Source organism: Nyctereutes procyonoides, unplaced genomic scaffold (genome assembly GCF_905146905.1).
Source record: "Nyctereutes procyonoides isolate TBG_1078 unplaced genomic scaffold, NYPRO_anot_genome, whole genome shotgun sequence".
Taxonomy (NCBI): domain Eukaryota; kingdom Metazoa; phylum Chordata; class Mammalia; order Carnivora; family Canidae; genus Nyctereutes; species Nyctereutes procyonoides.
In genome coordinates, this window is record NW_026575021.1 from 8,186,353 (window position 1) to 8,200,898 (window position 14,546).

Genomic DNA, 14,546 nt, shown 5'->3' on the forward strand with positions numbered 1-14,546 from the left:
CGTGAGGTTTCTCTAGCCTTCCCTTTCCAGATGTACCTGTCTCCTTGGCACCCCCATCAACCTAGGTCTTCCAGGGCAATTTCCCCATGCCCCCTCTCCACCTGCCTCAGAGACCTCACTTCCTTACTTGGGACTGTGCCCTAAATTTCAATGCTTCTTTGGCCTGGAGAAACCTTGCAGTTTTGCTGGTCTGTTTTTTTTTTTTTTTAAGGTTTATTTATTTGTTTAGTAATCTCTAAACCCAACCTGGGGCTCACACTCAGGGCCAGGAGATCAGGAGTCTCGTGTTCCTCCGACTGAGCCAGCCACTCAGCCCCTGCTGGTCCGTTTTGCACCAGAGGAAGCAGGTGACATTCCAGCATGCCAGTCTTCACAGCCACCATCTCCTGAGCTCCTGAGCACGCATCCTCTGAATGAGGAAACTTGCGTGCATGACCTCATTTGATCTGCCAGATAAAATGTCCTTATTATGGCTGTTTCTTATATGAGAATCCTGTCTTAATGAAGTTCAAAGACTTACAAGGTCAGACAGTTAAAGATGGCAGAGCCAGGACTCAGCCCCCCTCTGGTGCAGGGGCGTGGGGTCTTAGGGACGAGGTAATACTATCTCCTAATGATACCTAGCGTTTACTGAGCGCCTATTACGTGCCAGGGTATGAGTTAAGCTCTTTAATGTATCTTTAATTTTTCACAAAGACCGTGTGAAGTAGGTACTCTTATTATTTACTCCTTTGCTTTTTGTCCGCTTCCTGGCATGTGGGGTTTTCCTATATATCAAAGCTCACAAAGCCCAGTTTAATGTGGCCCGTGGTATGACGGGGCACAAACTGGCACTGGGATGAAGAAAGGGAATGCGATTGCTTTTAATCCCCCTACACCCTGAACATTTGAAGTGGGTAAAAGCAACAGCTTATTCTTTTACTTCGAAAGCCTCCACGTAATCAAGACATAGGTCCTCGGGTGGGTGGAGCACATGCCCCTCCCCAGATGCCCGCCAGCTGCAGCTGGACAGCTGGACAGCTGGACAGAACCGGGGTCTGTTTGGTTTCCTCGGCACGGGCGTCAAACACCCAGCCTAGGGCAGGCATGTCGTAGGAGATAAATATTTGTTGGAGTCCTCAGTTTGCGGATAAGGAAACAGGCTCAGAGAGGCTCCCCAGTGGCAAGAGGGGGCTCACGGAGGCCTTTCTAGCACCAAGACCCGCCCCCCCCCCCCCCCCCGTGCAGGTGCAGCCCACAGCGTCCTGCGCTGTGTCCCCCGGGCCCCCGGGGCTGGGATGGGGAGCTCCGGGATGCGCGGCTGGGGGCCGGGCCCAGGTCAACCCCGAGCCCACCCGTGGGTGCAGCGGAGGGAGGCGCTCCCGAGACGGGGATGCGGGAGCTGGAGCCCCGCGCCCTTGCGCCCTCCCTGGCGTCTCTCTCTGGCTCGCGGCCTCTGCTCCTCCCGGATCCCCCGATCCGTAAAACCAGGCGCCTCCGCGGGATCCTAGTGAGCCCCGAGCCTGAGGACGCCGCGAGCGGCCACGCCCCCCGCACACCTGGCGCCCGCGCTGGGGGCCGCCGCCTGGCCGCCACGGGTGCGCATGCGCGAGCGCGCGCGAGGAGGGGGCCTCTGCGTGGCCGCGTGTGCGCAAGCGCGTGGGAGGCGTGCGTGAGCGTGAGAATGAGGGCGCACGTGACCGCGCGAGCCGGGGCGCGTGCGAGGCGGAGGTCGTGGTCGGCCAGTGCGTGACCGGGGCAGGGTGCGAGCGTGGGTAGGAGCCTGAGCGCGTGGGTGTCGCGGAGCCCGAAGGGGGCTGTCAGCCTGTGAGGATGGGGGTGCGGCTGCGCCAGGGGCGAGCAGGCTGCGGGGGCGCGCAGTGCGCATGCGCTCCGGGAGTCCGAGGGGGAGCGTGCGCGCCGGGTGTGGGAGCGGGAAGGTGGCCTCGGAGCGCGACCTCCGCTCTCAGCGCTCCCGCCCGCCTGGGGCGGCACCCGGGGCACCCCCCAGGGCAGCACCCAGGGCAGCACCCAGGGCAGCACCCAGAGTATCCGGGGCAGCACCCAGGGCAACACCCAGGGCAGCACCAGGGCAGCACCTAGGGCAGCACCCGGGGCACCCCCCCAGGGCAGCACCCAGGGCAGCACCTAGGGCAACACCCAGGGCAGCAGCCAGGGAAGCACCCAGAGTACCAGGGGCAGCACACAGGGCACCCCCCCAGGGCACCCGGGGCACCCCCCAGGGCAGCACCCAGGGTAGCACCCAGGGCAGCACCTAGGGCACCCGGGGCAGCACCCAGGGCAGCACCTAGGGCAGCACCCGGGGCACCCCGCAGGGCAGCACCTGGGGCAGCACCCAGGGAAGCACCCAGAGTACCCGGGGCAGCACCCAGGGCAACACCCAGGGCAGCACCAGGGCAGCACCTAGGGCAGCACCCGGGGCACCCCGCAGGGCAGCACCTGGGGCAGCACCCAGGGAAGCACCCGGAGTACCCGGGGCAGCACCCAGGGCAGCACCCAGGGCAGCACCCGGGGCAGCACCCGGGCAGCACCCAGGGCACCCGGGGCACCCCCCAGGGCAGCACCCGGGGCAGCACCTAGGGCACCCGGGGCAGCACCCGGGGCACCCCCCAGGGCAGCACCCGGGGCACCCCGCAGGGCAGCACCCGGGGCAGCACCCAGGGCAACACCCAAGGCACCCGGGGCACCCCCCAGGGCAGCACCTGGGGCAGCACCCAGCGCACTCTGGGCAGCAGCCCAGTCTTCCCTCCGCCGCCCGCCCTGCGAAGGAAGGAGGGGACACGCGTGGCCCCTCACGGTGCAAGCCTGCAAACAAGCGGGGGGGGGCCTCTGGGGCCGTCGCCAGGCGCCCCCCTTTTTCACCCATCCCCCAGTTCGCCTCCTTCACCCTCTGGATCGTCCTTCTGGCTGTTTCCCCAACAAGTATTTATGGAGCGCCTACAGTATACCAGGCTCTGCTCTACCCGCTAGGAAAACCGGCAGGGCCGGGCAGCGGAGGAGCCCCGGGGCTTTGTGTTCGGGTGTGGCCCCTGTGCAGAATGCGAGTGTCCGGACCGAGAAGGTTTGGTCTGGGCCTCAAGCCGAGGAGGGCGCGTGGAGAGCTTAGAAGACAGCGTGGCAGCAAGAGACAGGTGCCTCCCGTCTCCACCCAAACCACACCCCTTCCACAGCGCCCTCGGGCTCGAGGGGAGGCGGTCCTGGGTGTGACTCCCCCTCCTTGACAGTGGACATGGCAGTGGTACTCTTCTTGATGGGGTGGCGTGGGTGGCCAGTGAGTTGTCATGCCAACCGTGGGTGCCAAGCCTGGCACATGCTTAGCACTCAGTCTGTACAAGCTCCCGTGATGCTGATAGTGGTGTTTTGCTGGCCTGATGGAGTGCGGTGGAGAAGGGGAGATGTGTGGTTTGGTGGGGTTTTAAAAATCAATCAATCAATCAACCAATCAATTTATCTATCTATCTATCTATCTATCTATCTATCTATCTATCTATCTATCTATCTATCTATCTGAAGGGGGCAGAGGGGGCTAGATCTCCAACCCTGAGATCATGACCTGAGAGGAAATCAAGAGTCCCACACTTGAGCAACTGAGCCAGCCACCCAGGCTCCCCAGTGACAGGTGTAGGTTACACAGTTTGGGAGACTGCAGACTTGAGGTAATGTGTGTGTGTGTGTGTGTGTGTGTTACAGTGCTCTGCGGCATCGGGTTGTGAATAGTAAATGCGGTGTCTTTCTACTTCTCCACTAACTTCTTACCCTCCTGGACCAATGTCATCACTAGTGCTGTTGTTAAGGGGAAATGAAAAAGTATTGGGGGGAACCTACAAGAGCCAAATGTCCTTTCAGGCAGCCTTAGAAGCATTTCTAGTCCTCCCATGTGCCATGAAAAGGGAAAGGGAATATTTTCGCGGTGACACAAAATGCTGCTGTAATTTAACCTTGTGAGCTAAACTTCCCATTAAGTATGACATAGGAAGTGCACTTCCCGATTAGCCATGCACTTCCCTGGACAAGGTACTGTATAAACAATTACGGGACATGGTAGTTTTGTTTTGTTTTTAATGTCTTACCATCTTGCTAAGATTTTTTTTTTTAGGAGTTCAGACTAGGACCATAAGGTCATTTTGTTTTACACCAAAAAGTGTATCTTTGAAGATTGAATTTCCTTATTGAGGCTTTTTCAAGAAAATAGATATTTTCAAAAATCATGAAAAATACAAGAACTGGTTGCAGCATCTGGGTTCTCAAATTTAGCAACTGAAAATATGTTTTGCTGTTATCCAGCTGACCCATTCATCTTGTGTGACATTCAGAGAACCTGAGGTCCAAAGAGAAGTAATGTTATAAGTGGTGAGTCCCTCCTTCCAGCAGTCACCAAGTAGGACCATCTCAGTTTTGCTCCTCTGTCCACACTATCCATATATTTGTAGGAAGATGTCCTGGCAATTAGGAGGAGAAAAGGGGGAGGATTTCCAGCTCGCTTCTGTACTGGCACAGACCTGTTGGCTGGCAACTCTATTTTCTGGTGTCTCAGACACAAACCCTGGGAATCTTCCTTGAATCTTCTCTATTTCTTTGTACAGTTAACTTGTGGGGAAGCCCTGATAGCTCTACCTTTAAACATATCCAGAAAGTGACCACTTTCAACCTCCCCACCACTATCACCGGTCCAAGCCGCACTCTGGTCTCCTGCAGAGCCTTCTGACTCAGTCCTTCCTCCCTACCTGATTCTACAATCTGTTCTCGATTTAGCAGCCAGAAGAAGCCTCTAAAAACAGAAGTCAGATTGGGTCACAGTAAGAACCACGGACCTTACAAAGGACAAAAAGGCCCTCCACGGTCTTAACAGTGGCTCTCTCTCTGAACTCCTCTCCTCCGCTTGGCCTGCTCACTCGCTCTGCTTTCCTTTCTTGCCTGGCCCTCTCCTGCATTGTCCTTCCCCTCAGCTGAGAACTCTTCACTGCAAGTCCAGTTGCTTACCTTCAGGTCTTCCATCAAATGTCACTTGCTCACTCTTCTGAAACTATCGAAGCCCCTACTTTGCCCTCTGCATTCCCAACCCCCCTTACCATGGTTTATTTTGTTTCCCATAGCATTTACCACTCTCCAACATACTATATAATGCATGGAGTTTATGTGTTTGTTGTCTGAATTCCCCCCCCCCTTTTTAAAAGGTTTTATTTATTCATGAGAGAGAGAGAGGCAGACAGACAGACACAGGCAGAGGGAGAAGCAGGCTCCATTTAGGGAGGTCGATGTGGGACTTGATCCTGGGACTCCGGGATCACGCCCTGAGCCGAAGGCAGACGCTCAACCCCTGAGCCGCCCAGGCATCCCCTGAATCTCCCCTTTTGAGAAAGAAAACTTCTGGAGGATATTTATGTCCGTGGGGTCACTAAGAACAGTGCCTGGTATAATAGTTGTCCAATCAATATTTGATGATTCAAAAGAAGAACGCCAGTCTTCTTGGTAGATGTACTACAATTCTATCTTACCTCTGCATAGCACTTGGGGGTTGACAAGGACTTAAATATGTTATGTCGTTGGATGTGCACAGTTGTATAAGCTGGATAGGACTTTTTTTTTTTTTAATTTAACTTCCAGGGCCACCTGGCTGGCTCAGTGGTTTAGCATCTGCCTTTGGCTCAGATCATGATCCTGGGATCCTGGGGTCGAGTCCCACGTCGGGCTCCCTGCAGGGAGCCTGCTTCTCTCTCTGCCTGTGTCTCTGCCTCTCTTTGTGTGTCTCTTGTGAATAAGTAAATAAAATGTTAAAAAAAGAGAGAGTATTATTTTCACAATGAGGTATTCAGAGATTAAAGATGCATCCAAATCAGATTCAAGACTAGGATCTAAATCAAAGTGTCATATTTGGTAGGTGACAAGTTCTCTATTCTAAACCTCTTGGCTAAATGAGGAAAGCATAGGTTACCGGAGTCAATGTGGATCCTTCTAAATTCTGGCCCTGGGATGAGGGCTGGGGTCCTTCCTCCACTGTTTGCTTTGGGTTACATACTGGGCAATCCCCAGCTAAACGGGTGGTGCTTGGGAGAACATTCCATAATGCCACATCCTCTTGTTTTTATAATTTGCACAGGGTTGAAAATAAGAGATATTGTCTTGTTGTTCGCTCAAGCTCATTTGGAGTCTGGCCTGAATCTCTTGACTTGGCTGGATGCCCTCCCTCATCTGACTGCTCTGGGCAAACCAACACACTGTCTTAGTCAGTGCATTATAGTTCCTGCTTCATGTTTGGGTTCTCTGTCAGTCCATCAGATTTAGCTGATGAGCTCATTGACAACTGATTGAGCAAGACGACGTTCCTCATTCTCTAGTCACATACAGCACCATTGTCTTCCACAGATACTAGTAATAATTGGCATCCTCTTATGAGGACATTAATATCTCGTCATTAATCAATAGCTGCTATCAGAGAGAGAATTTATCACACTGAACTACAAAGATAGTGGAAAAAAGTAATATGATTCAGAAAATAGATGTAAATATAAAATTACCAATTCTGAACAAGTTTTTAAGATACCATTATTTCTGGGGCACCCAGCTGGCTCAGTTGGAGAAGTATTCCATTCTTGATCTAGAAGTTATAGGTTTAAGCCCCACCCTGGGTGTAGAGATGACTAAAAAATAAATAAACTTAAAAAAGGATAACACCATTTCCTCAAGGATGTTCATGTGTAGTAAATAAATGACATTATCTCGTTGTTATCTTTCTTTTTTTTAAAGATTTTATTTATTCATGAGAGACACAGAGAAGCAGAGACATAGGCAGGGGGAGAAGCAGGCTTCTTGCTGGGAGCCCAACGTGGGACTCAGTCCCAGACCCCAGGATCACACCTTGAGCTGAAAGCAGATGCTCAACAGCTGAGCCACCCAGGTGCCCCTCTTTTTTAGAAAAAAAAAAGATTATTTACTTGAGGGAGAGAGAGAGAGAGAACGATTGGGGTGAGGAGCAGAGGGAGAAGCAGACTCCCCGCTAAGCAGGGAGCCTAATGTGGGATGATCCCAGGATCGCGGGATCATGACCTGAGCTGAAGGCAAACTCTTAACCCACTGAGCCACCCAGGCACCCCTCTTTGTTATCTTTCAAATACCATAAATTATTACTTTTTTATGTGAATGAGGAAAATGTAAACATTTTGAGACAAGAAAAGGAACAGAACAATTTGCTTATTGAAATATTAATTTGAGGAGCACCTGGGTAGCTCAGTGGTTGAATATCTTTCTTCAGCTCAGGTTATGATCCAGGCGTCCCAGGATCGAGCCCCTCATCGGGCTCCTCACAGGGAGCCTGCTTCTCCCTCTGCCTACATCTCTGCCTCTCTCTGTGTGTCTCTCATGAATAAATAAATAAAATCTTTTAAAAATATATTAATTTGATGTTTGGTTATTCATGGATTAACACATGCCATCTCCACTTGGAATGTAATACATGTTTCAGTTATGTACTATTTTTCTGTTTCAGGTGCCCTAAAGCAACAGAGATGTTAATTATAAATGCAGAAGGCATAGTTCAGGAAGGAGCAATGGCACTCACAGTTAACTGCATCATCGCTGTTCCAAAGGGGGCTTTTTTAAACCTTGAGTTGTTGTTGTTTGAGATTGAGCAAGTAAATGGAGTTCCAACAATGTACCTAGGAATGATCATACTACCATTTACATTGGCAGAGAATGACCTCTACCCAGAGAAGTCTTTGTGTACTTACTTGCCAACAAAAGACAAAGCATCTTAGATTATTGGCTACTTTTAAAGGTAAGGCCTAGGTCATATGGTTAGATGAACTTCTGGAAATAGAGCTACAGTTGCTATTGAAATTCACCATCATTGATCAAGTATCTGCATGAGATAGGTGCTGGGATGTAAAGATGACTAAAGTCTTACCACGGCTGTCCATGAATTCTTTTTTTTATATTTTATTTATTTATTCATGAGATACAGAGAGAGGCAGAGACACAGGCAGAAGGAGAAGCAGGCTCCATGCAGGAAGCTCGATGTGGGACTCGATCCCAGAATCACGCCCTGAGCCAAACAACCGCTGAGCCACCCAGGCGTTCCTTCTCCATGAATTCTAATAAGTATATGATAATGGAATGCAGTAATCTATAGAATCATGGAGGAGAGAGTCATTCTTTCTTCCAGCAGGCATCAGGGACTCTGGGATTGGGCCTTGAACTATTTATAGGATATATTCAGATTACAAACAACAACAACAATAGCACAACAGTGAGAGAAGAGACTTCTAGGCCAAGGGTCCATGAGTGAGCACAGGCCTGGAAGATGCATTCTGTGGAGGTGGTGCATGCAGCAGGGAATAAGGGCTGCTTAGCAGCAGAAACAGAGGGTCTGAGTGGTTGGTGAAGGAGTACGAGGTATCTCTGTATTAGATGGCTAGTCTTGGAGGACTCTCTCTAAGGAGAAAACCAAAGAGATTACGTAGAAATCATTATAAAGGATGGATTGGAAGAGAGAAAAAAATTAGAGGCAGTTAAATCTTGGCATCAGTCTCCAGATGATGAGGGTGGTGGGAGAAGAGAGGAGAGGATAAATTCAAGAGTGCCAACAGTCTTTGGTTGCTCTTTTTTTGTTTGTTTTTTAAAGATTTTATTTTATGTATTGATGACAGACACACAGAGAAAGGCAGAGACCTAGGTAGAGGGAGAAGAAGGCTCCATACAGGAAGCCGGACATGGGACTCTATCCCAGGACTCCAGGATCACGCCCTGGGCCAAAGGCAGGCGCTAAAATGCTGAGCCAGCCAGGTGACTCCCTTGGTTGCTCTTTAGGTGGGATGTGGGGACAGAAAGAGAAATGAGTCAGTGGGGAGTTGGATTTCTGGCTCAGGCCCTGTTAGTGAGGGCACTGTTAACAAATACAGTGGTTACAGAAGATGAGCAGTGTGTTTCATTGTTCCAGATGGGCTTGTAGATAGAGTGGGTGGAAGAGGACCAAGGTGAAGTTTTTGGTGTTAAGCGTACTGTCAGAACAGCCAGTGGGGACATTTTTGATGGGTAGTTGCAGTTGGAAATACAGATCTGAACTTTAGAGAAATTGGGGTTGGAAATAAATATGACCTCAGCCTGTGGAATTTAGACTATATATAATTGTTGGAACATCAAGGTAAGATGAAATTACTGAGGGTTGAGGTGATGGTTAGGATGGTGGGGGTCATTGTCTTGACCTAGTATCTTTCTGAGTAATTGGCACAAAGTAGTTAACATATTTGTGAATACTGACTCTGTCCTGGAGCCTCACTTCCTTTCTCTGGGGAATTATCTAATCTTTTGGTCAGCCTATCTAGAGGTAATCAGGTACCTACCTCTTGACAGTGAGACTGGAATACAGTGGATTTGGAAACCCTATTGAAGTTGGAAGGTAGTTTGGTGTGGATATGGGATTAGAGTTAAAAATAGCCTCCTTTATGGGCACCTGGGTGGCCAGCTGGTTAAGCATGATGCCTTCAGCTCAGGTCATGATCCCTCTGCCCTCACGCACTTGTTCTCTCTCTCTCTCAAAAAAACAAAAAACAAAAAAAAACCTTTAAACAAATTTTTAAAAATAGCCTCCTTTAGCCAACCAAATGCCTTAGAAAGTTGGCCTGAGCACCCAGTCCCCATCCCATCCCATCTAATAGAAATAGAGTGAAGTAGGGAAATCCCGATGTCATATTCAGGTACCCTGCTTTGTTTTCATTCCAAAAGAATTCTTTTCCCATACAGATATTAGATATTTTCTGATAGAGTCAACCTTATCTTCACAGGGCCTGTTGATGACTTAACATGCCAAGGATCCATCAAGTAGGGCAGCCAGATGTTTCTGGCCTGGTTCTGGCTCATTAGCACAGCATTGCTCAGATTCCCAGTCTGAGTCAGAATCCTAAGTGACTGTTCCAGGTCACAAGATGTTTGTGTTTCCCAAATAATTTTTTTTTGGGGGGGATGGATTTAAAGTGCTTGCAGAATGGTCTGTTGTATCCACCTCTAGAAGGAAGAATGGCTCATCTTTGAGATCCCATGTAGATAGAAAAATGAAGGAGAAATGACAAATCAATGCACAGAATCATATACAGTGTCGCCGTTTGTCATTAACTAGAACTTGGTATTGGTCCCGTGAATTGCCCATCAGTTACCGCCTGCCCCAATTGCCCTAACATCCTCTGATGTTCTCAATCAACCTCTCTGCTTCAACCACGCAGGCCTGTTTGTGGTCATAGCCCACAAAGCCCCATATGTGGGTCTTCCAACCCACACCTTTCCCCACTTGAAATGCTTGTATCCTTTTCTTACTTGTCCAGTTTTAATCTTTAAAATGCTCCTCAAAACCATAGCTTCTTCATATGACTTCTTCTGCCTAATGATAACAACTCAAATTATCCAAAATTCCTCAGTGTTTCCATGTATGGTAACTATAAGTTTTATCTCTACATAGTATATACTGGGGCATAATTTCTTTAGGACTTACGAATACCCTTAATTTTTCCAGAGCAATATCATATAGATGAGCCCTCAGCATCACCTAGAAAGATTATTGAGTTGACTCAACTGTTCCACTAAGTCAATTTGAAGTTTTTTGGATGATGGAGCTAATAATGATGATGATTCCTTCACTGAGTGGTATGGCACTGTACTAAGACCCCTGTACTAAGCATTTTGCCATGTTATTACATTTGATTGTCACCGTAAAGAATGAGGAGGAGATCATTTTCATTCTACGGATGAGAAAATTGGGGTTCAAAGAGTTTAGGTAATTTGCTTGAGGTCACGTGACCAGTAAAGAGCATAACCTGGGTTAAAACCCCAGTCTTTGAGACTCTACAGTTCATAATCTTGCCGTGTTTTTAGTGTCTGTTTTTTAAAGGACAGAAACAGTTTCTGGTATTTTTTTCACCTTTTTCCATTCCTCCTTGTGTAATGAATGTCAGAATTAAATTTGAGGTTGCAGGGATACATGGCTCTTAATTCCTTCAGCAGATGAGTGTTTTGGTGAGGATAGATGGCGAAATAAAGGAGAGTAGGATCTACCTCAGCAACTACAAAGCCAGACCTCGTGGAGAAGTGAAAAAAAAAATCACTCCTCCTCATGCCCATTTCTTCAGAAGGGGCTTACTTAGAGTTTTATGGATCCTCTTTCCCTGTAAGAGAACAAAGCTTTCAGATAAAAGGCCCTTCACAGGAAACCAGTTCTTTCATTAATTCCATAGATATTTATTGAGTACTTAAAATATATTAAGCACTCTTCAAGGCAGCAGTGAAAAGTGAGCATAACAGATAAATTTTGTCCTAATAGGGTTTCTGTGCCAACAGTCTTCTATTAAGTTTTAGTGATAATAAATTTCATGGGGGCTATTCTCTTCTTGATGCTTATTCTCTAGGTTTGAAGTCTTCCTCATTTTCAGGACTGTACTTGAACTAAGAAGTGGGTATAAGCCAGTATTCCCCAAATTTGTATATAGTGGACACCTGACACCTGTTAGTTGCTTCTACAGCATTAATAGTGTATGGTTTCAGCCTTGGAATTCTAGGGAAGCTGACACTGCCTATGGCTCCACAGAGGAACAAGGATCTAGGCTAAGCCAATCAGTATGTTATCCCTTCCACAATGACTGGCTTGGGTAATCACATGTGACCTAAGAAGGTCTAATAAGAACAAACCTCAGAAATTTTAAAGAATACTGATTCTTTCTAATCCTCTGGAGAGTGTGATGTATACAAATGATGGCTGGATCTGCTGTAGTCATTTTGCAGAGAAGAGGGAAGAATTTAGCATGCAGATGTGAGCAGAGTCCAGAAATGGAGCTGGAGGCCTGGGCAAACTAAATTTTGCCTGCCCCACCTCTAGACTTTAACGATCAGTAAAGCCAATAAATATCTTCATTTTTGGAAACAGTTTGAATTCAGTTTTGTTAATTGCAACTTAAAGCAGAGGTTAAAAAATACTAATACTTAGGGTAAAAAAAAAAACAGAAAAGAAAGGAAAATGAAAAAATACCCTTCTCTTTGTTTTTTTCTAGAAGCATTTTATAGGACTAGGTTTTCCCAGAATAAAATCACATTGGGAAATGCTGATTTTAACAGTTGATAACTATTAACCAATATCCCAGAGAGGATAAAATATGCATCGCTTTGACTACGATTTTTTTTTAAGATCTATTTATTTACTTGAGAGAGAGAAAGAGGTGCAAGCAAGGGGAGGAGCAAAGGGAGAGGAAGACAAGTGAACTCCCTACTGAGGGGGAGCCCAGCAAGGGGCTCTATCCCAGGACCCTGAGATCATGACCTGAACTGAAATCCATAGTCAAATGCTTAATTGACTGAGCCACCTAGGTGCCCCTTCACCACATATTTTTGGAAAATTTTCACTGTTAATCTTAAAAAATGGTGTGTAGTTAGTATTTTTAATACAGTTGTTTAGTCAGTGTTTAAAAGACCTTTTTTTAAAAGAAGATTTTATTTATTCATGAGAGACGCAGAGACATGGGCAGAGGGAGAAGCAGGGTCTTCACAGGGAGCCCCATGTGGGACTCGATCCCAGGACCCCGGGATCAGGCCCTGAGCCACCCAGGCATCCCTAAAAGACCTTTGAGATATTAGTTAAGGAAAGGAAGAGAGGAAAAAAGAGGTCACTGTGATTCTAATCAAAGGAAAGAAATAACATATCTCAGGAGAATGAAAATATAGAAAAGATGGAAGAAATCAAAACATAAGGATAAAAGTTTTCTGGAAAGAGAAGTTTTAACACTAACCTGGAAGAGAAAATATACAGTAAAATTTCTAAGATTGTATAATTCATTGTCATATAGGAAAATGCACAAATAATAGCTAATAAATCACAAGAAGATCTCTTCAGTTTGGACAAAAAACTGAAAGGTTCAATACAGATGAATATAGCTCAAACTATATTAATATAATTGTTTCTATGTTATTTTAATTATGATCCAGAAACAAATGGGGGATTAAAGAGAATTATAGGACTATTCCCTAATGGTCTGAGCCTAATCTGGCTCAATTAAATCTGACTGAACTGCTCTGTTCGACATGACCATCAAAATGTTGTTTCAGATCATTTTAGGAATGAGAACAGAAAGTAATCTAAGCCTTTGGCAATGGCATTTATCAGAATGGCAGTTGACGTGTGTGTGATAATAGGGTCCTGTAAGCTCATTTCAATAACCTGAAAAAGCCACTATATTAGTTGGGCACGAATTATAAAATCAGCATGTGAGAAACATTACATTCATGGGTTGATTGGCATCGCTTATAGTCGATCTAAGATTATCATCTACGAAGCTTTTTATTTTGGATTCATTTGCCAAGTTACATCATTCCTAAAGCATCTTAAGTCAGGCAGGACAGGGTAAAATAGCATGCTGATGCCGCAGGGTATAGTTGGATCCGAATGGCCTTGATTTAGCCAATCATGAATGGTCACCTGCTCTGGGATACCAACAGGGGTGATCGATCACCTGCTCAGGTGACATGCCTTTAGACATCAGCTCCTCATGGTCTGCGGTCAGGTGGCAGGAGGGGTGCTGTGGGAAGGGCAGTTACAAGGATCTAACAGATCACAGGCAGAGTGAGATCTCCGAGCCAAAGTGGGATCACTTCGAAGGTGAACGGCAGCCGTAGCAGCCCTGCGAGGACATTGGGCGGAAGTGATCTCCTTGTGGGTGGACAGACCTGTCACAGGCTAATCACTATGCTAATCCAGGCAAAATAATCTATTTCTTAGATTGATGCATGTGTTGCCCCCTCAGCGAACCTTACAGATGATACGAACTGTCCATTTGAATCTCAGAAAACAAGTCAAGTTGACCGTTCTTTCCAGTTTGACCATTGAATTTTTAAGTTGCTCAACATCTGTGTAGGTCTGAATGGATGACTTCTCCTAAACCCTTTCCACTGCCCTGCCATATGACTTAGCTCAGAAGGGCAAGGAGAGAGAAAAACCAGGACAGAAATAGTGGCGGTATTTTCTTGTATTTCCGTGTGCCTTTATAAATGCTTAGAACATGATCCAGCATGATGAATTGTTTCTGTGAAGGAGGCACCTAGACAGGAACATTGTCTTCATTCTCTAGAAAAGAGAAGTCAAGGAAGATAATTTCGGGTAGGCTGGTTACAAGGCAGCATGAAAATGCAATCTATGGCTCTTTATTCTTGTATTCTATCCACCCTGATTGAAATAACACTGTCATCAATAATAACAACTAACACTTACTGAATATCTACCATTCTTAACATATATTATCTCATTTAATCCTCCCAACAACTCCATGCAATGAGAGCTATAATTAGCTCCACTGCACAGATGAGGATAACAAGTATTGAGTCAACCTAGTTTCCTGTTTCTTAAATATCATCCTGGGAATATTAAGTGTTTGGAGAGGTAAATGAGCTCTTTTATAACCACTCAGCAGTTCCTCATTATGCTGTGTAAAAACGGTTAGCCTCGTTTTCTCATTAAGTTTGTATTTTTTTCCTTCTTATTTATCTACCCTTCCTGGTAGTGGAAACTTACCCACAGAACCAAG